This window comes from Sturnus vulgaris, chromosome 3, assembly GCF_052056855.1.
Source record: "Sturnus vulgaris isolate bStuVul1 chromosome 3, bStuVul1.hap1, whole genome shotgun sequence".
NCBI classification, from domain to species: Eukaryota; Metazoa; Chordata; class Aves; order Passeriformes; family Sturnidae; genus Sturnus; species Sturnus vulgaris.
The window spans coordinates 37,504,274-37,524,577 of record NC_142245.1 but is presented as its reverse complement, the minus strand read 5'-3'; positions in this window follow the sequence as shown (position 1 = coordinate 37,524,577).

The window sequence follows — 20,304 nt, the reverse complement described above, 5'->3', positions numbered from 1 at the left end:
GTGAAAATACAATTGATCACATCAATCAATTAAAAGCACTTCAAGGCTCCCTTCTACACAACAAAATGGTAATTCATTAGGATCTACAGTATAGTAGGAGATTCATATTACTCCATGACAGTCTTGCAAGATACAAAAGTAACCCCTAAATAAGATCTCTACATGTTCCACCTGCAATGGGAACAGAACTGATTAGTCAAATCAACCTTGCAATTTTAAGGTCTAAAACTCACTGCATTGTTTCCCTTCTGTTTATCATTCTGCCCAAGCAACCCATTTAAATAAACAAAATATCCTCAAGTCTACAGAGAAGACTGTTATCAAACAAAGATGAATGGCAAGGTTGTTCTATATTTATCTAGTGGACTCAGCTCTCACTTCCTAGAAACAAGAGGCCAAATTCTCTCTGATGTTAACTTCTCATTCTTGCAGGTCTTCTAATTTGAATGAATGACAACATAATAACAATGTGGTCCAAAGTCACGCCTGTCGGTCACTGGTTTAAAAAAGAAAGACAAATGGTAGATCATTCAAAGCTTTCATGGCTTCCACTACTTAGGATCTCTTTCAAAAAGCATTACCACCAAACTCCACAAGGTTTCAAAAAAAACACTGGAGGACCCAATGAAACATCTAAACTTCAGGAAATACTAAAAAGAAAATGTAAAATAACTTTGAGTATAAACAGCCTGTTTCGACACACAAGAAAAGCAATGTATTTTATTTAGCTAATAGCTCAGGGGGGAAAAAATACAAAAACTCTGAAAGTAGCACAAACTTTTGGACATCCAGATCTCCTTTAGTTTTTGCACTACGAGAGAGCCCCAGTAAGGGGCAGTGTAAAACCACACTACCTGAGAGGATGCTGCAAGAGACTCCACTATCAAGAATCATAAACCCTCTCTATACAGCAGTCTTTTTAATTGTGAAGGCTTGCCTTCCATTTGGCCCGTGCAAGAGGCTTTACATCTGAAGAGAAGAAATTTCACAATTACATGCTTAGTGCAAGCACCATTTTCTCTGCTGAAAACAAAGGCCACTCTTACTGCAGATTTTGGTACTCACAGTATTGAAAATCTGCAAATTATACATTTCAAATAAAAGAAAAGGTCTCCCTTCTCAATGGACAGGCCTTCCACGTACAACATAGCATAGCTTCAGAGCAACTGTATTTTGTTTCTGCATATCTGTCCTCTTTGTCAACTACTGCTTAAAAGGACTGCAGATTTTAAGCTACTTCAAACAAATAAATCTGGAAATATTCCCTAAGCCTAAAATACTATTTTCATTCATACTTAATTTAAAATTAAATAAGGAAGAACCCATATCAATATTTAACATATAGCATATATATACATACATAAACACACACATATATATAAAAAGTAGTTCTTTCAGTAAGAAAAAAATATATAAATCAAACTTTGGCAAATGAAGAAAACCCTAACAAGACTAAGTCTCCAGCTCAAATTCTAGAAGACAAAAAAATTAGTCCATAAAATTTTCACAAGAATCTTAGCACACTCCCTGCACTAAACAAGATTTAATGGAATTTCAAGTGCACATGAGCTAAGAGAAGGGACAAAACACACTGCAATCTTGGTACCAGGCTACACAATATATTTCATATTGTCTTAAAATGAGATCTTTTTCTGATCTTACTGCTATAAAAGAATCTCTTGTTTTGACTAATTTCAGCTCAGTAACTGATTGTATAGCTAAACTGGGAAGTTGAATGAGAAATTACCAGAAAACCAGAAGCCTGCAGTCCTGGACTGCCAGCCTACAGTGGAAGACCTTAATTTAAGAGAAAAACAACATGAAAGGGATTTCATTCCAGTTGAAAAGATATCCCCTCTCCTAAAAAGATCCAAACATGAGCCAAACCAGAAGAATTTCAGCCCAGTGAAAATCAAAGTTTTACTTTGGCTGTAGTACTTACTCATTTTCATTCCTATCACTTCACACTCTCATATAAGTAGTTTGCTTGGTAACAAAGACTAATATTTTTAGAGGTGCTTCTCAATCCGCCTTCTGTCCACTCAGCAATCATCACCTTCCACACAGCTCAAAGTTTTCCATGGATGCCTTAGCTTATTCCACGGTCCATTTTAAAAGGATGGACTATCAGCAAATATCTCAACAGCTAAGATTGCAACGCCAGAGACAAATAAGGTCAAGGTGCAAAGTTTTATTTGTGCACATATCCCAAGAGACCTAGGTCCTTTAGCAAAGAAATTATAGAAAGAAAACCACATTTCTACAGAGCAGAGCCAGAAGCAAATGTGTGTGCTGGGAAGCCTACAGGCTTTCTACAGGGCAATCCCTTGCAAAGGCTCTGCCTTACACATCACTGACTAGAAGCACGTGAAACTCAGAGAAAGGCCCTTCCAAAGCATAATTTAAAATATAATTGAATTACCTCGTGAAGCAAGTCAGTAAGAAAAACTGAGTCTGTACATTATCTAAATATCCAAATGAAAACACTGTAACATAGCAAAAGACAGACACAAACTATGCAACAAGCAGCTGCGACTTTTCTACATGATGAAGTATCTGCAAGCATAGAAAAATTAGACTTTAGGGCTTCATTTTAGGTTTTAGCAATCAGTAGCTTTCAGCAGTACAAACAAACTGTTAAGAACATCCTGGTCAATGCTGTTACTTTCACTATGTCTGAAACAGCACCAAGGGTAAAACACATTTTTACTGGTTTTATAACAGGGGCCTGAAGTCACAATTCCTGAATGCTCGTAAAACATACTCCCAGTTAACCAAATCCTCAGGTGCAAGAAAAGCATCAGATGATGCACCACAGAGCTTACCTCTCGTGTTTCTGGGGACTCAGGTGTCCTTATCAACCATCAGGCTCTGAAGACAAGAGGCCACAGGTCTGTCCACTTCAAGACCCAGCCACCAGCTCTCCACTTATAAAGACACCACCTTGTAAGCAGCTTAAACCACATCAGGTGCTAACACATCTCCCTCCAGACTGTTTATCTAAATTTACATGGTTTATAAGAGGCACAGCCTTTGAATTCATCTGTATTAAAGTCTACTTTTCTTGATCAGGTTAGAAGTCCTTGTCTCCTTTGCTTCTCCTTTCATCAAAGAATTGGCACCTTTCTGATCAAAGTTACAGATTTAATTACTTTATAAAAACAATCAGGCTAAATGCACTTCAATTCAATTAATTTTCTCAACTGCACTCAACTGACTCTCCTGGATAAAATCTTATCTATTTCATTGTGTTATCACATACACTATTTAGAAAATGAAGGAAAAAAAAATCCCGAATCATTCCTACAGCTACAGAAGCACAGGTCAAGAGAGGACCCGACCCTATGGTACAGTTGATTCATTTATACATTGCCCTGAAGACAGATGCAGTGTGCTAGCTGTGAAGGTGTTTGTCCACTCTTCTCTTAAAATTTCCCATACATGCAGACTACATCCACTAAATTACTTCACAGAGGTCAGTCATCAGAGAATATGCACCTAAAGTGTTCCTTGCTCCAATCTGGGTCCTGATTAATACAATAAATAATTTTATGTATCCTAGCTGTGGAGAAATTAAAAAAAAAAAAAAGTCACATAAGGATATAGTTTAACTTCCCTTGCTATAAAACACTTTTTTCCACATAAATCAAAGACAAATAGTACACCAGCTGTGAGTCATCCACGTGAAGAAGGGTAATTGCCTCTAAATGTAGGCACAGACAGGGACAGGCTGCATAGTGTCTTTCTCTCTAGGTATCTTCCATTTCTCCAGCACCCTCCTGTTTTTCCCCCTTCCTAAAATCGAGGTTTACAAAAAAAGAAGATCTTGATTTTTAATTGTTGACTCCTTTAACTCTTGTCATCCTGCTTAGTGCTCTTTCAAACAGGTGGACCTCATGTAAATCATGTTAATCAAACCAGGGAACACTTTCAGCTTATTTTAAACCATTGAAGTACTTGTGCATTATATGGAAATTAATTAAGTAATTAATCTATTTAAGAGCTTTTATTTTAGCTTGTAAGAAAAAGAAACAAAGGAGAGCAAACCTGATTTGGGGGGGGAGAAAAAAAAAGATCTCTAATTTGAGCAACTGGCCTCAGTCTCCAGTTATTATTTTGTTTTTTATCAGTCTGAGATTACAAGTGCCCTTTATCAATTAGAAACCTTCATCCTTGTTAAGGTACTTGAACACTAACCAAGTTGTTTCTCAGCCATCCTTTCTGATCAAAGTCAACAGGGGGAATTCCTCATGTGGTGATAGTGGGGGAACAATTTCAAGCCTTCTGGTGTCTCTCTCTCTTTTGAACCACCTCCAATTTTTCAACATCGTTTTCCAAGCAGATCAGAATTAGTGAAATATTTCAATATAATTCTCCCTAGCAGCATATACAAAGATAAAAATCACTTCTTTCTTCCCATCATCACAGCTTGTTTATAAACGAGATCATACTTCTGCTCTTATTCTCACCCTCTTACAACAGGAATCTTCCTGTATTTACAGGGTAGAATTATATTACAAACCATTTAAGAACTTTTGTGATGGTATAACAAAAACAAGTTCTCCAAGCAGAATACACTATACTGGAAAAAGCAGAATTTTTTATCCTTGCCTTTTATTGGTTCAGAGTGGGCATCTCCACTTTATTTTTTTAGGCTCAATATACAAATATATTCATTTAATCAACAAATTTGGGCAGCACAGCCAGTGGTGGTGCTCATATACACTGTTTGTCCAGTAAGACTCTACTCTTTTCCTTGGTGGGAGGAAAGCTAAAAAACTTTCCACATTATCATTCTCCAGCAAATAAACTGGTCTTATTGCCTATAGGATAAAAAGCAATGCCATACTTCAGAAATGGAGAGAAACATTTTATTTCAATGTGCTCAAGCTGTGAATTAACTAATCAGTTGAGCTTTCTCCATCTCCCTCACCAATATCCATCACCTGCAAATTTGTACTACAACGATTTTGTACTTCTTTGCAAGATGCTCATAGAAATACTATGCAACCCATACTGTATAAATAGATCTCTGCATTGTATCATTAGAAATACATCCCTTTTGATGCTGTCTTATTTTTGACATTTACTCTGGGATTCTAAATGTTTTTAATACATGCTTTGTTAACACTATAGAGGACTAACATTTAAAAAAATCTGGTTGTGATGCAATATGAAATTAAATGCCTTACACAGTCTGTTTTTGCAACTGTACTTATGACCACTCATTAGAATATCTTAAATAATTCACTCTTTTTTATCAAGCAATTGTTTTTACCTTTCAACAGGTTTGAATTACAGCTTGCTTTCAGCTTTTAAAAGTTAGCATCTTTCCTAGAACAATAAAAACCTTCCTTTCTTTTCTCCTCGACAGACAAGGATTTAATGAGTTCACTGTATTCTGTCGTTCAGCTTCACGTCTCTCTTTACTACCTTCTCCTTAGCTTTGTTGGCTGGTACCTTCACATATACAGGTTTAATACCATATAGTTCATTGGCTTCCAAAAACTGGGTGAGCACAAGCCCGTGCAGCTTTAGGCAGAGGTGCATGTCAGCACAAGGTGCAGCACAGCACGGTGAGGTCATGCTACGTCAAACAGACTGCGCGCCCAAGCACAGTCACACATCTCCTTCTACAAAGTCACACACCAGATGAGAAAATACCTGGGAACCATAAACCCAGGAGCCACAAGGTGGACAGGCTTAAAAACTTGTCCATCAGTTCTCTTCAGCCATAGGGAAAAACATGAAATGGGACAAAAAAAATAACCCCTACAGCCTGAGCCGATGTGCCATCAAAAAACCTGGCAAACTGCTCTGGTCGAAATCGCAACTGCCCCTTGTGATGTCAGCCAGTCTCAGATCAGTTTAAGTGGATTATGAATCCACACTCCACACCCTTTGTGATTCTGAGCAAGTTAGCATAGACGGCTTTCTCTTTTGACATAGAGGGTGTAGCTCCTCAGCCCAACTCTGCTCTCAAAGCTGGTTTATGAAGTTCCCACCTTGGATTCCTCACTCCTCATTGCTGGTTCCTGGTTCTGCACTGCAGTTCCTTGTACTCTTCGCAGGCAGACAGACCTACAAGCCACACTTCAAACTGGTCACAGCCGCAGTTCTCTCCACTGACTCAGTTTACAGGACAGGCTTAGCAACAGCTGCAGCTGCCCGATGGCAATGCTTCAAGAGAGTTCAAGCCCAATATAACTTGCTGTCAGAAAGGCATCCTCTCCTTCCCCCCTGCTGTGTGCACCCCTTATAGGCCAGTCCAGCACACAAGGTGAAAACTAACTAGGAAAGGGGTGTAAAATCACAAGGCTTGGTGTGAGACTGCTACTCTCAGCTGCAAAAAGCCCTTTCAATAGCTAAGCTGTCTCTTGAAACATCACTCTTAGAAAGCAAGGAGTTGTGGCAGAAGAGCTGGGCAATCTTAACCAACTCTTCTGCAAGGAAAAATATCCACGGAACAACATTCAGACTTTATGCACTTCTGATGCAAAAATGGCTTTGCAGCTCCACTTGTTTCTGTCTTAGAGTTCCCAAGAGTGCTGTCATACTGAAATTAAGTTTTTCTAACTATATTTAATATATTCATAAAATTTTTGAAAAAGATCCTTAGTTTAAAATTTCCGTAACCGCTAGCTACTGACAAAAGGCAATCTAAAATACAAGGATCCTGTAAGGTTTCAATTAAAAAAAAACTCCAACCGCCAAACCCACAAAAACATATCCTGAACTCCTGACCTCCAATTCTCAAATATGCTTCATCTGTAAGTCAAATACTCCAGATCATCTTATTGAAACACAGAAGTGACATAGGCATATCAGAATCACCAGTTCTATTATTCATTTTTCAGAGTGTTTCACTTTAAGTAAGTATTGACCATCTTTAAGTGGCTGATAAACTACTTTTAAAACAAACTTGAAAGCCAGAGAGCCCTCTGTATGCAAAGACTAACAATGAGGTAGAGATATAAAGATACTGAAAAATCTAAAGTTGCACAGGACTTTTTTATTACATAGAAGAAGGACGAATCTTCTGCCCTGTTGCAGTTCTGCCTCCTTCAGAGAGTTGAATGGTCATCAGAATGAGATCAAAGTTGATGGCGTTGGGGTAGATGGAAGAAAGGAAATGCTTCAATAGATTAAAAAATCCTCACTGAATTACTTTTTGGCACAACTTACGCCCTCTTTTAAAAATGGGGCTGAAATCACAGAGTAAATAGGGCTTCTAAAATGTTGATATCCATGCTCAGTTTCAAGTATATTCTTAGTACAGCTTAAGTAACTAGATAATCACCCTTATGTGAAACAAAAGGGAAAAACCAGAAATTACACCTTCATGATGAGTTTATATTCTACTTCAAACAGAACAACTCCAGTATTTGAAGGCACCATTAGAACGGAGGTAAGAATCTGGAAGAATAAGTGACAACTGGAAGACATGTCATATTCTGGCACTGCTCTGCAGTATGTCAGTGACACCTGCAGCATGCCCCAGCTGACAGGGATGCACCACGCTGGACAGCAGTGCAGGGGTCCCCACTTCCTCCCAAGACATTTGGTTTTGATAGCCTGAGATAACCCATCAGACTTCTTTTTTTCTGGAATAGATCAGGTAGTATCAGGGTGCATTCACTCTTTGTGCCAATAGTCATATTTCACATACTGCTCTTAAAACCTGGCAGAGTTAATGGAGTTTAATTTGAAAGAAATTAATATACTCAGCACTTGTACAGAGGTGTACCATCTGAATATTCAGAATGCACAGTGGCAATTCAGTGCTAAAGCTAGTTTACTGATTAGCAGCTGATATTTCTTTCAAACTCTAAATCCCATGTATTTAATTAAACTGTCCAAAATACTGTTGTCTCAAATCCCATTAAAGCCACCTTCTCAACACTCAGGGTTTACATCAGCCAGCACTCAGCACCTATCTTCCCATTATTATAGCCATATTTCAAAAGAGAAGTACAGATCTAAGACAAAGCTTAAACCAAATGGTGAATGAGATGACAGCCCTTGTGTAAGACTGGACTTCGAGCCTGCATGTGTTGGCAACATGAGAGAATAAGCAAATGGGTCAGGAAAGCATGTTGTATCCAGCGAACCCAAGCAGACCCAGTGCACTGCAAGTCAAGTCCTGTCTTTGCAGACTTCTGGAAAAGCACTTTGCAGACATTCGTTTTCTCTCTGCTCTCTGCAGGGGCTCCTGCTTAGAGGTCTGCCTCGAGACTGTAAGAGAACATAAATCTCTCTGTTCAAAGGTCAATATTACAAAGTGTTCCAAAATTTTGTTTTCAGAAGTAGTGTCAAGGGAAGGCGGATTGGCGGCAAAAAGAAAACTTCTAGTGGGCAGTCACATTAGAGTAATGTAATCATGACTCATGCTCCTCACCCATTTCCTGACTAGGGCTGTGCATGATCAAAAGAAAGCCAGCCACAGCAATGCTGCCGCTCGTTAATGTTAGCTGGCCTGAAAGGATTACAAACTACCAGAAAACAAACTCATTGCAGAGCATCCTATTTAAAGCCTGACATAAATCGACACTGACAAACACAGTGGCGTAACACCAACCAAAACAACTTGCCTTTGTTGCGAGAAACAAGTTACAACTTTTACGATGAGTTCTCCTACCCGAACAAACCCTCTCACGCACCTTTAAAACACTGTAAATCCTTGGGAGGATGCCTAGGGAGAGGGAGGGGAATGTCTAGTTGCTAGTTAGTATCTAAAGAAATGCAAGATACAAGGACCTTTTGGAGAGGATCACACCAAACTCAGACTGCCTTAAAACAACTACCACCTCCCCAAAAACGCTATAAAAGAACACACAAACGGGCCAAAACACGTGTTGGGCTTAAGTGTCTCCCACCTTATAAGAAAGGCACTGCATGAGGCAATTTCTGTCTCAGTGCTCCCTCCTGTTGAGCATCCTGAGTGAAGCGTGCGCTTAATGATGCAAATTGCTGTTCATTTGTATAAGGATTTCTTCAGCAGAAAACAGATCCTTGCTGGGACCTCGGTCACATTTAATTTGTTCTAAAACCCACATTAATGAAAACCCCAAAATTAATCAGATATTTCAACAGAAACTAGGCTAGACATTAGGTAACAGATGCCAACACCCAGCTGCACCTCTCTGCAGCTCTCACAGACCAGATAGAATCATAGAATCACTCCAGTTGGAAAAGACCTTTAAGATCATCAAGTCAACGAGATAACTCCTTTCTCTCCCTCCCTCCTACCCCAGAAGCAGAGGTAGGAGACTACATTTGCAGGTCCCTTTCACTCCTTTACAAATGCCAAGTAACTGCTAAACGTGCTCCTCAGCAGCAGTTACCGTGTTCCTTATGGTACATCCAACAAGGGAGATCAAAGGGGAGAGAGATTCTCAAGTTTACCATTAAATACATAATCCATTGTCAAAATCATTGTCCATAGATTCAAGACTGATCAGCAGCGACATTCCACTCTCAGGACACTGAAGAGACCTATACCAGCTGTGACAGCCAAATTCAACCCAAATTTAACAACTATCTGTCTTTTTAGCAGTGCTTTACCTCACCATTTAGTAATCTCACCCTTTTGCCCCTCACATTATACAGAGTACTGGGGGAGGCGTTGCACAAGGCAAAAGTTACGTTTAGGTCTGACTAAACCAATACCAGCTAAGTGTACTGAGCCTATACTTTATCCAGGTTGCAGTAATTACTTCAGAGTTGAGAGAAGCTGGTTCTGAAACAGAACACACACATTTATAGCAAGGCATTTATATTGCATTGTAACACCTGCTGCTGGACTGTTAAATCTCTGTTCATCTTGTTTATACAACTCTAGCAGCACAGAAACGAGGTGCAGCAATCCCTTTGGGCATGGATGCACCTCGGTATTGACCAAGAACGAGCTGTTACCACAGGCAGCAAGTCCTTAATGTACCAATTCATACAACTGGTATGGAAAGCAGAGGTGTGTAGGCAGAAAAATAAAAGAACATAATTCTGGGACCTACTTTCCCATGTAAAGGGCATATTTATTTACTTAATCCTCTAATAAGTAGGTAAGAAGAAATTCTACCTTTACTGCAGGCTATTTAAAGCAAAATTTCTAATGGTTCTTACAAGCTCCAAGGAGTCAAAATTCAAGCCACGGGAGGAGCACTATGTTGGCTTAGTGTGGTTTACCATCCTTCAAAAATTTAAGAAAAGATGACATGTAGAGTACAGGGCACACACCTACAGTGCTGACAAAAACTTCTACTGGGGGGAAAAGGGAAATCAAGCAAAATAAAACACAACAACAACAAAAGAAACATCACAACACCAACTCAGAAAACAAAAGCAATGTAAAGATGGTCAGAAACCAAGCCACCTAAGTGGACAGGTATTCCTGATTTTCTTACTGAAGGCAAAGGAAGAGAAACTGAGGTCAATTTCCTTGTCCTGAGTGCAAATCCAAACCATATTGAGTAAAAAAAAAAAAAAAGAAAAACAAAAACCCAACATATAATACTATAACAATGCATTAGGATTGCATTAATTAAAGACACAGTGTAGGCCTCTCTTCTCTTGTCCGTATGCTTTTTTTAACATAGATACCATCTGTGGAAACACAGGCAAGGAACAAACTATAACTCCCTGAATTACACAACAGCAGAGACAATACACTCAAGAAATTTAAGAGGGAACTTGCATCCAAGTAGGGGATCAACATCTCAGTGTTGCTGCTACAGTACTGGACCATAAGAAATTATTGGATAATGTAGGGCTTGTTCCACAGACTCTCTGGATACAGTTCCTTTGGGAAGGAAGGGAATACCATAGCCAAAACACTCTGAAACACAGTCCCACCAAAAGACATGTACAGTAGCTTCTAAAAGGAAGATATAGCCCAAGTGGCATTCCTTCTTTCCCTCTGTACACGCCTGCTAACCTGGATTCACCAGAGGTATGCTCCTTCTAGCTGCAGAAGAAGTGGGCAGCACACCTGGGCCTCTTCCTTTGAGCCCAAGGAAATCCTTACTGGAGGAAAGTATTTAATAGTTCACCAACAGCTACAAAGACCAGAGTTAAAAGTAGTTCAGCAACATCCCTATTGCTGTAGTCAGAGGCTTCCTAAGTTAAACCACATCCTTGAAGAAAATGGGATTTTTTTTGTTGCTTTGTTTGTTCCTCAGAACACTAAATAGGATTCATCCTACAATAACTCAAATTAAATATATATCTTTAAAAAAATCCATCCACAGATAATGCTGTTAAACTTTTGCTATTCCTGGAAAGACCATAACCCATTCACTTGAGAGGACAAAAATGGGAAGGCAGAGACAATTTAGCATGAGAAGAGGAAAAAGGCACAAACAATAATGAATAGGAAAAAAATCTGCACCTAGTCAGTAAACTAAAACTCTTCAAATACAACACATTAGCAGCTAGCAGGAGAACAGTTAACTTTTTATAGTCGCCAGGTTCCCAGATGAATGGCTCTGATTGAGTTCACACCTCCCAAAGTGAGTGTTTGGACTGTCTGAAACAAGGCAGGCAACTTCACTCAGGGTGCCAAGACAGGCTGAAAGAGCATTACATCTTAAAGCAAAATCTCAACTTTAAAAACAAAAAATTGTGAATACCTGAAAAATCGAGACGCTTTATCTGACTTGCATTTGGACTACTACAGTCCCAGTGATTTATTATCCAACAGACACTGAGTGCTGTTTAAGTACTTGATTAAAGCTAATAAATAATAAGACTCCCTTAATACCTCTCGCTAGTTATCTTTCTTATGCAGAAGATACAGAAATTTTTTGCACTTGTTTTATCAGACACCAACATATTCTTCTTGAGCTTTCCACTGAAATTCTGTAATTTGCTATGTACCCAGAAATAACCATTTGCTCCTGGGTCAAACACTTTGCTGATGACTTTAAGAACAACTAAAATAACTTTTTGAGTCACTAGTTTACATATTTTCTCTTTCAACAGTAATTGAATCAGTGTAATTATTGGCAAATACGGCAAACCAGATAGAATCAAAACTCTTGCTTTACTAAATAAATTTGTACAAGCTACAAAACTGGTACATTTGCAATGGAAGGACAATTTGCAATATATACAGCTCCTCTTTTCAGCCCAGTACATCCAATGAAAACCACAAATATTCTTTTTTTTTCCTGTCACGAGATCTCAGAATTTATCAATTATGAGTTCTTACAGAAGCTTAACATGTCTGATTTCATAGGAGTTTCTCTCTATTTGTAGTGCCACTCCAAGTCAGACTAATGTTACAAAGAGATATTGTAGCTTTTTTTTCTGGAGACATTAGGAGTTGTGTGAGCTTTCTGCTCAGGAGGACTTGCAGCCTGCATTACCAGTGAGTGCTCTTTAAACTGTTTGCCTTCAACTGATCCATTTCAGTTCGAGAACTACCCTAATATGATCTGCACTGGAAGACTTAGAATCAAGGGGAAAAAAATCAATAATTAATTTTTATCCTGGTAGCTGGTACAGTGTTGTGCTTTAGATTTAGGATGAGAATAATGTCGATAACACACTGATATTTCAGATGTTGCTAAAGTGTTTACACAGAGTCATTGGCTTTTCAGCTTCCCACCCCACCCCAGCAGTGAGTAGGCTGTGGAAAAGCTCAGAGAGGACATGGCCAGGGCAGCTGACTCCCACTGTCCAAAGGGATGTCCCATAGCTTATGGCATCATGGTCAGTACACAAACTAGGGGGAAAGCTGGCCGAGGCCACTGCTCAGGAATTGGCTGGGCATTGGTCAGCAGGTGGTGAGCAATTGCACTGTGCATCCCTTGTTTTGTACATTCTAGTTATTTTATTATGATCCCTCCCTCTTCTGTACTATCAAGCTGTCTTTATCTCAACCTATGAATTTTACCTTTTATTCCCCAATTCTCTCCAAATTCCACTGGGTGGGGAAGGAATGAGCAAGCAGCTGTGTGGTGTTCAGTTACCTGTCAGGTTAAACCATGTCAAGCTGGTATCTGAATACCAGCAAGCCACTAGAGTTTTAACAGCAGCCCAATTCATGCACTCAAGATTAAATTGGAAGACTAAATCACAAAGGCCACAGTTTCAGGAAGGAAGACTGTGCTCAGAAACAGAAATAAGAGGTCAGAAGAGTTAACCAGGCTGAACCTCATCCTCTTGAACAGTAGTCATAAGGGGCTAGCACAATTCCCTGCTCCATGAGACGGCACTGAAAGGAAAGGGCCAGTAATTCTCTATTTGGCCATCACCATGTCTAGTTCCTGTAGCCACAATTCCAAGAGGATATCACAAAACAAAAGAAAGTTCCAGGAGAGACACAAGACTGATATTATCACTTACATTTCACAGAAGCATAGAATCATTACGGTTGGAAAGGCCTTTAAGACCATGAAGTCCAACTCTCTAGCTTCAGTTTGCTAGACTGAAGCTAGTCAAAGCAAGTACAAAGGAAAAGATACCTTTTTGGAACAGCAAGAACAATTTACTCAGGCTCATGGTAGAGTCTCTATCATTTGAATATTTTTTCAATTTTTTTGTTTGCTTTTTTAAGAAATTACTATTTTCTAATTCAAACAATTCAGGCAGAGCCAGGAATCATACTGACACAAAACTGGGTAGCAACTCAGGAAAGGCCTATAACTTGTCATAAGACAAGTTCCCAGTGGTCCCATCTGACTTTTATAATTCAAGATATGAACAGTATATTCCCCTAAATTTATGGCATTTCTCTTAAGAATTAAGTATTTGGGAAAGCGTTTTTATCTCGGGACAGCCACACAAATTTTTAGAGCCTTTCTGTCTATAGATTGTGTTTCTTTGGCCATCAAGATGATTATGAAGATTGAAAGAACAAATCTCCTGGAAGTTATCAAAATAGAGCTCTCATCAAAACTATTGTGTTTGGGAAGTTTTCATCTTTCAGCACAAAATAGTTCTCATCTTTCTCTGTGTTGGACACTACTTCAAATCCTGCATGGAGAACCAAATAAATCCTGTCCTGTCAAATTACCATGAATAATTTGAGATCTGCAAGCTTTAAAAGCTGTTTCTCCTTTGACACTGCAAGCAGAAGGGTACTCATTTCACAGCAACTTAGCCTCTTCAAAACAAACAAGAAAAACATAACATTTTAAGGTATAACTGTCCAAAAGGGGTATTTAAGATCCATGACCAAGTAGAATCCATGTCCAACTAGAGATATTTAGTTTTGAAAAAAAGCACAAATAAAAACAATAATAAAAATGATAAATAATTATTAAATTAATAATTGTTTTATAAACTATTATAAAAACAATATGAATTTTTTTTTACCAAAAAAAATTCACACAGTTCCTGAATTTGAAAATATAACTGTAACTTCTTTTCAAGTCACATCTCCTATATATTTTTACTACTGTAAAACTTGACTTTGGGACCACATTTATACTTTCAGAATATTTATCCCAAAACTACAAGCTTTGAAATTTGGAAAGTCCTCTAAGTACCGCCAGCTACCTCAGCAGATGGATTGAAAGAACACACTGAATCAGAGCACCTGAAAAATCATCTGGTACCATTTCAGTCGTGGTTCTAAAATGTACACACACACACACACACACTGACAGCTGCTCCTACTTCCACAGATACCACTTTTATTGCAGAAAGAAGACACACAATTTCTCAGATGATGCCTTTTTAACACATCCACCTACCCTTCAGCTGTCTTGGAAGCTTCCATTTTTAGGCTTATTTTCAGAGTTATTTATCAGTATCTGACACTGCCATTCAACATTTTCTATCCTTTTCTGCAGCCATCTGTATATGTTTGTTTATTGGGAGAAGGAGGTGGGAGAATTTTAACCAAAGTTTTTAAACTGTTTCTCTAATGAGATAAACCAAAATTATCTATTTCGATTCCCCAGCTGTACTATAACGTCCTTTACTCCTATAGATACACAAACCATCAAAATCCACAACATTGCTAATAGGTTCTGGCACTTCTGTACATTTAAAGCTAGTTCTGACCTTAAAATTTGTACCTGGGAATGTGTCTCTTCCTGTCATTCTGAATTACCAGGACAGGCAATGTTAAGGTTTTAAAGTGTGTAATTTTTCACAAGATTCAGTAGCTTTGGTGTCTGACACCTGAATCTTCTGAAATCCACTGTATTGAAAATATCAGCCCTCATGCTTACATTGCTCCATCCCTACAAACAACTCAGTAGGCAGGAATAACCATCAATCCAAATTCAGATCCGTGACAGAACCTCTGCATAAGAACCAGGGATGTGGAACCAGGAGATGGAGGATAGTGAATGTGGGGCAGGGATTAAAGTTTATTCACAGGCACACTTAAGTAACAAAGAAATTTATGCAGTCTTGATGCAGGAAAACTCGTTGGAATTTAACAACAGGAGTAATCTGCACGTTTAGATTGTTCATTCGGCCATTGAAGCCCGCTTCTTTCCTTGCAGATTTTTCAGTTTTATGCAGATTATATATTTGTATTTTCAGAGATTACTTGGATACACTTAAAGATTTACACTTGAATAGATAATACTGTTCATACCAAAGGCAATGTCAAAAAGCTTCCAACTTCTCTGTTGTTGCTTCATTAGACAACAATTCTGTCATTTCCTCCTATACAGCTGTCAGAGCACGTCCCAGTAATCAAAACGTTACACCACGCCACAAAATACCTTATTTACAATGTATATTCCTATGCTAAGGTAGAGGCATGGTTGTATTCTCAAGGCAAAATAACTACTGCAACTAACAGCAAAATCAATTCTCAGACCAAAATGTGAAAACTGTCCACAGCATAAATTACGCGATTGTTCAGCACTTCCATTGAGAGGCAGGTTTTATTTCTGTCCTCACAAATTCCTTTAGGAACTCCTACAGATTCATAACCTTCTTGGACTCTCTTGCTATTGTAAGTTTTTTCCTTTGGGACCAGAGGTATGCATTTTTAAGAGCTGTACAGTCCACTGCTATCAAATGGATTACTTTGCTGTCTTTGCTGTTGACCGACCTCAGAGGATCTTATCTGAAAGGCTCCAGAGGCTGAGATAGGTATTCATACTGCCTGAAGGCACATGAAGAGAAAAACAGAAGAAATAGAGCCTTTCTTTCCACTAAAATAATAGCAAGCAAGTGGAGAGGGACACTCAAAACAGAGCAGCGGCCATACAAATTACTGGCCTGCTCAGTCCACTATCTTTGTTCCTAACAACAGATTTTCCATTCACTCTCAAGGACTTCTGTGTACCACTGATTACTTTGCATGTTACTAATAAGAAACAAGTTAAGCAGATATGATAACAGTAACGAGCAAGCCTTTTCATTTAAGGCTTTCATCAAACTGACTAGATGGTACCCTCACCTTCTAGGTAGGATGACCAAACCGAGCAGTGAATTACTACAAATTTGTATTACTGTAGCATCACACCCCTAACACAAGCCAGGTATCTAGTATATTAAGAATTACAAACACATAAAATGACAACAATAAAATCTCACAGAAGACAATTCTTCAGCTGTTGTGCTCTTTGGGACAAGGAATACCAACATAATTGTAGGTGGTGTGAACATCACCTTCCTCTTATTTCACCTTTCCACACCAACTGTTTGGATTGAAGCAAAGTGCAATCTTGTATCCCATATATACAGCATGGACATGCTACTCCATTCTTCACTCCTATGTTCCCCTCTCGTTTCCAAACAATCAAGCAGAAGAGACCCTCAGATGCATTACATCTTATCCTTTTATGAACCATTCCAAGGTCATCTGCTCCAGGAGCCACGAGCAAGCAAAGAACCAGCCTAAACTTGATCAAGAGCAGTAATCTATGGTATCTGGAGCAGAAACACACAGGCTGCATCTGACATGCACGACAATTAACGGCACTACTCCTTCCTCGTCCCTCTTTCACTCACAGTGTAGCTCAAAGCTTCCTTAAATTGAGCTAACCCCTAACATTATTTGTAGGGGCAATGTATCCTTAAAAGGGAAACACCAAAGACTACACAGGCACAAACCATCCTCCAAATGAACAGACAAATCATGGAAAAGCTGAAGAAAAGTGCCTTTGTAAGGACCAAAGTGCTGGGGAGAAATGGCATGGCTGGCCTTTACATTGCATTACAAAAGGCAGAACCTGCATCTTCTTATCTCTTCACCCTCTCTATGCAACTTCTGGTTTCAGGGATGCTTTTTTTTTTTCTTTGTGGTAACAGAAACATGTACTGTCAAAGAACCAGTGAGTCACATTAATGCTTCAAATTACATGGATGTCATAAATTTCAACTGATTAGGCTATCATTTGAAATCTGAGCATGAGAAAACTGATCTAACCATCCTCTGGAAACAAATCAAAATGATGGTTTAGTTCCCAAAAGAGAGTTCATCAAATAATCCAAAAATAAATACAAAAAATTAATATTGATGGCCATTCCCCTACAGAATTTCATCAAAAGCAGTGGCAAGAGTGCCTTAACAAGATCCTGTCACAACTAGGACAAGATATTTATGGTGTGCATCTTCAACATAGCAAAGGGGAAAGAAAAAGCAAACCAAAACATTCACCTCGGACATTCACCAGAACTCCACCACACCTTGGACTAATCGGTGCTTGAGTTTCAGAGCTAATTTACCCAATCTCCTGAATAAACAGAATTTAACTAAATCAAAATATGCTCTGAACCATATCAACTGAGTTGAAAAAGTAAAGTTAGAGGGTTCTAAAAAATACATAGGCCTTCATGAAAAAGATGTATGTAAACATACACAATTCAGGCATTACTTAGGTAGGATTGGATCAACACATAAGAAAAAATAAAGAATGGAACTTATTTCTGATCAAAATATCTTGATGGATAAAATTTAAAAGGTTAGATTTAGGAAGTATTAGAACAAAGAACATTTAAAAATTGTTCTGGCATCATAAAGCATTTTTAAGGTTTAAAATTATTGAAGTATTGGTATTTTGTAGAATTTAAAAGCTTTCTGAATGAGAAGAGTCCATAAGTACTGTCATACATTTTTTGAGAATATAAACGAAATATGAGAAAAACAAATAAAAAAGTGCAAGAATATAAATATGGAGCAATAGTCCCCAGCAACAATGGCATTACCCTCCTATACATCCCTTGGTTCTACTGCATCACTCAAGGACTAGAAAAAACACCCACACAAAAAAACCTACTACACTGGAAATTATCTACTCACATAGTTTGAGAATACCACCTTCTTACAAAGAGTTTAAGGAACTTTACTCGAAGAGAAGAAACAGACAAGTATTTAATCAAAGCAATAAGATCCATTAGCCTCTTCTTCATGAAGATTTATTACACATACTCTTACAGGGATTAGGATTTCTCCTGGTGAAGATGATGGCTGAGAGCTCTGCTGCCTAGGGAGCTGGTTTCACAACCTCTTTGCAGAAAGGCTTCAGAGATGCTGACTGTGGTGGCAGCAAAGTACCTTTGATCTTCCTTGCAGAGTATCACTGAGAATTATGAACCTCATAATTAGAAATATCATATGTAGAGCACTAAGGTTACAAACTCAAAGAGCACCAACTTAGAAAATCACAAGATTACATTATTTGTGGCATCATTATTTTGTTCCTTCATCATCTGCACTACCCAAAACGATTATGACAGGGTAGGGGCTTCAGCTTTAGCCCAGAATTTCAAACAGATCCTCCCTTTTTACTACATCTCACCTAATTCACCCCACATACTACACATAAGGCAAGAGGGCTATGAAAAATAACATTACCTTAATGCACTTATATATGTATCACCATTTTCTACAGGCTTTTGCCAACTTATGGATACTTGCTTTTGCCAGAACAATAGGCATTAGGGTTTTGGGTTTGCTGGAATTTAATGTTATACTGTACAGACTTCTTAACTAGGAAAAAAAAAGGAAATTTCAGGTTAACAGTTTGCTTTTATTTACTATATTAATGCTACTGCCTAATATTCTCAGAGGAAAAAACCCCTACATTTGGAATGAAGACTCAACACCTGTTTCATTTGTTTAGGGTACAACACAAACCCTCAGATACATATAGAATTTCTATAGCAAAATAGTGAGAAAGGGACTTGAAACACCTGGTATTTCAAAGGGATGAAAAAAAAAAATACACCAAGCCCTACATCTTAGATCTTCCAAACACAGATATGAAGTAGTATTTATTTTTAGAAAGTTCTTACAGATGACTTAAAAAAAATTAATTGCCATGTAAATGCACCTAAACAAGCTTGCAGACCTGATTAAGCAAGTCATACCTAGTCTCAGCTTGTCATCAGCTCTTGTATCTCTACAGAAGGTCAGCTGCTGTTTACATGTAACCACAGAAAAGTTCACTTAGCTCGTTCAGACCCAGCACAAAAACTCACACTATCAGTCCATTTAATTTCTTATCTAACATGTTCTCCGTTGACCTCTCTGATAGAAATCAAAGCAGTGTATCAGATTTGGTGAGCTTTTTTTCTATGATTCCATGCAAGTAAAAACAGCATGAACACAACATTTACATAGTTAAGTTGTATGTTGTTTTACCACACATAGTGGGGGTTGAAACCCTTAATGTGGCTCCCTGGCATTCATGAGATACTAGGTCATCAAGTTTTAAGAGAATTGCAACACTCTCGCTAATTTCAAAGATAAGAATAACTGTAATTCAAATTACTTGTGCTAAATATACATTTTAGTAAAATGGTCTTGCATTAAAAGCTACTAAGATCATGAGGATACAATTTAGTTTGAGCATTCAAAAACGACTCACATTTTCAGAGCTTTAGGCACTAAAAGCGCTACTTGGCTGTAGGCTCAGTCTGTAAATGGCCTGCAAATGGCTTATCTTTCCTTTTTTTAAAAAAAAAAGAAACACAACACAAAAAGGAGTAAAACACATTCAGCGTCTCAAAAGAAAAATCTCACAGTTGCTTACAAAGATTATTAACTGTGCTCTTGTAGACTTGACTAGTGGTAAAACCATAAGACAAATGTTTGTTTCTATACTTAACTATTTATTCCACAAATATCAATGAAACTAAGTAAAGGTATAAATATATCTTGTCACCCTGGCCAACTTTGTCCTCTTGTAATCATCCCATTTTATCTTGGCAGTGTATTTTCTGAGGCTTCACTGAGTCTTGATTTAACCCTTGAACTATGAGGAAGTTAGTCTTGTCAGCCAGCTCCAGCTGCTCCCATCAGACTCACCTTCCCAGCAGTTACCATGCTGGATCAACATCGCTGCTCAATAACATTAGGAATGTCAATTATGAATGTAAATACAG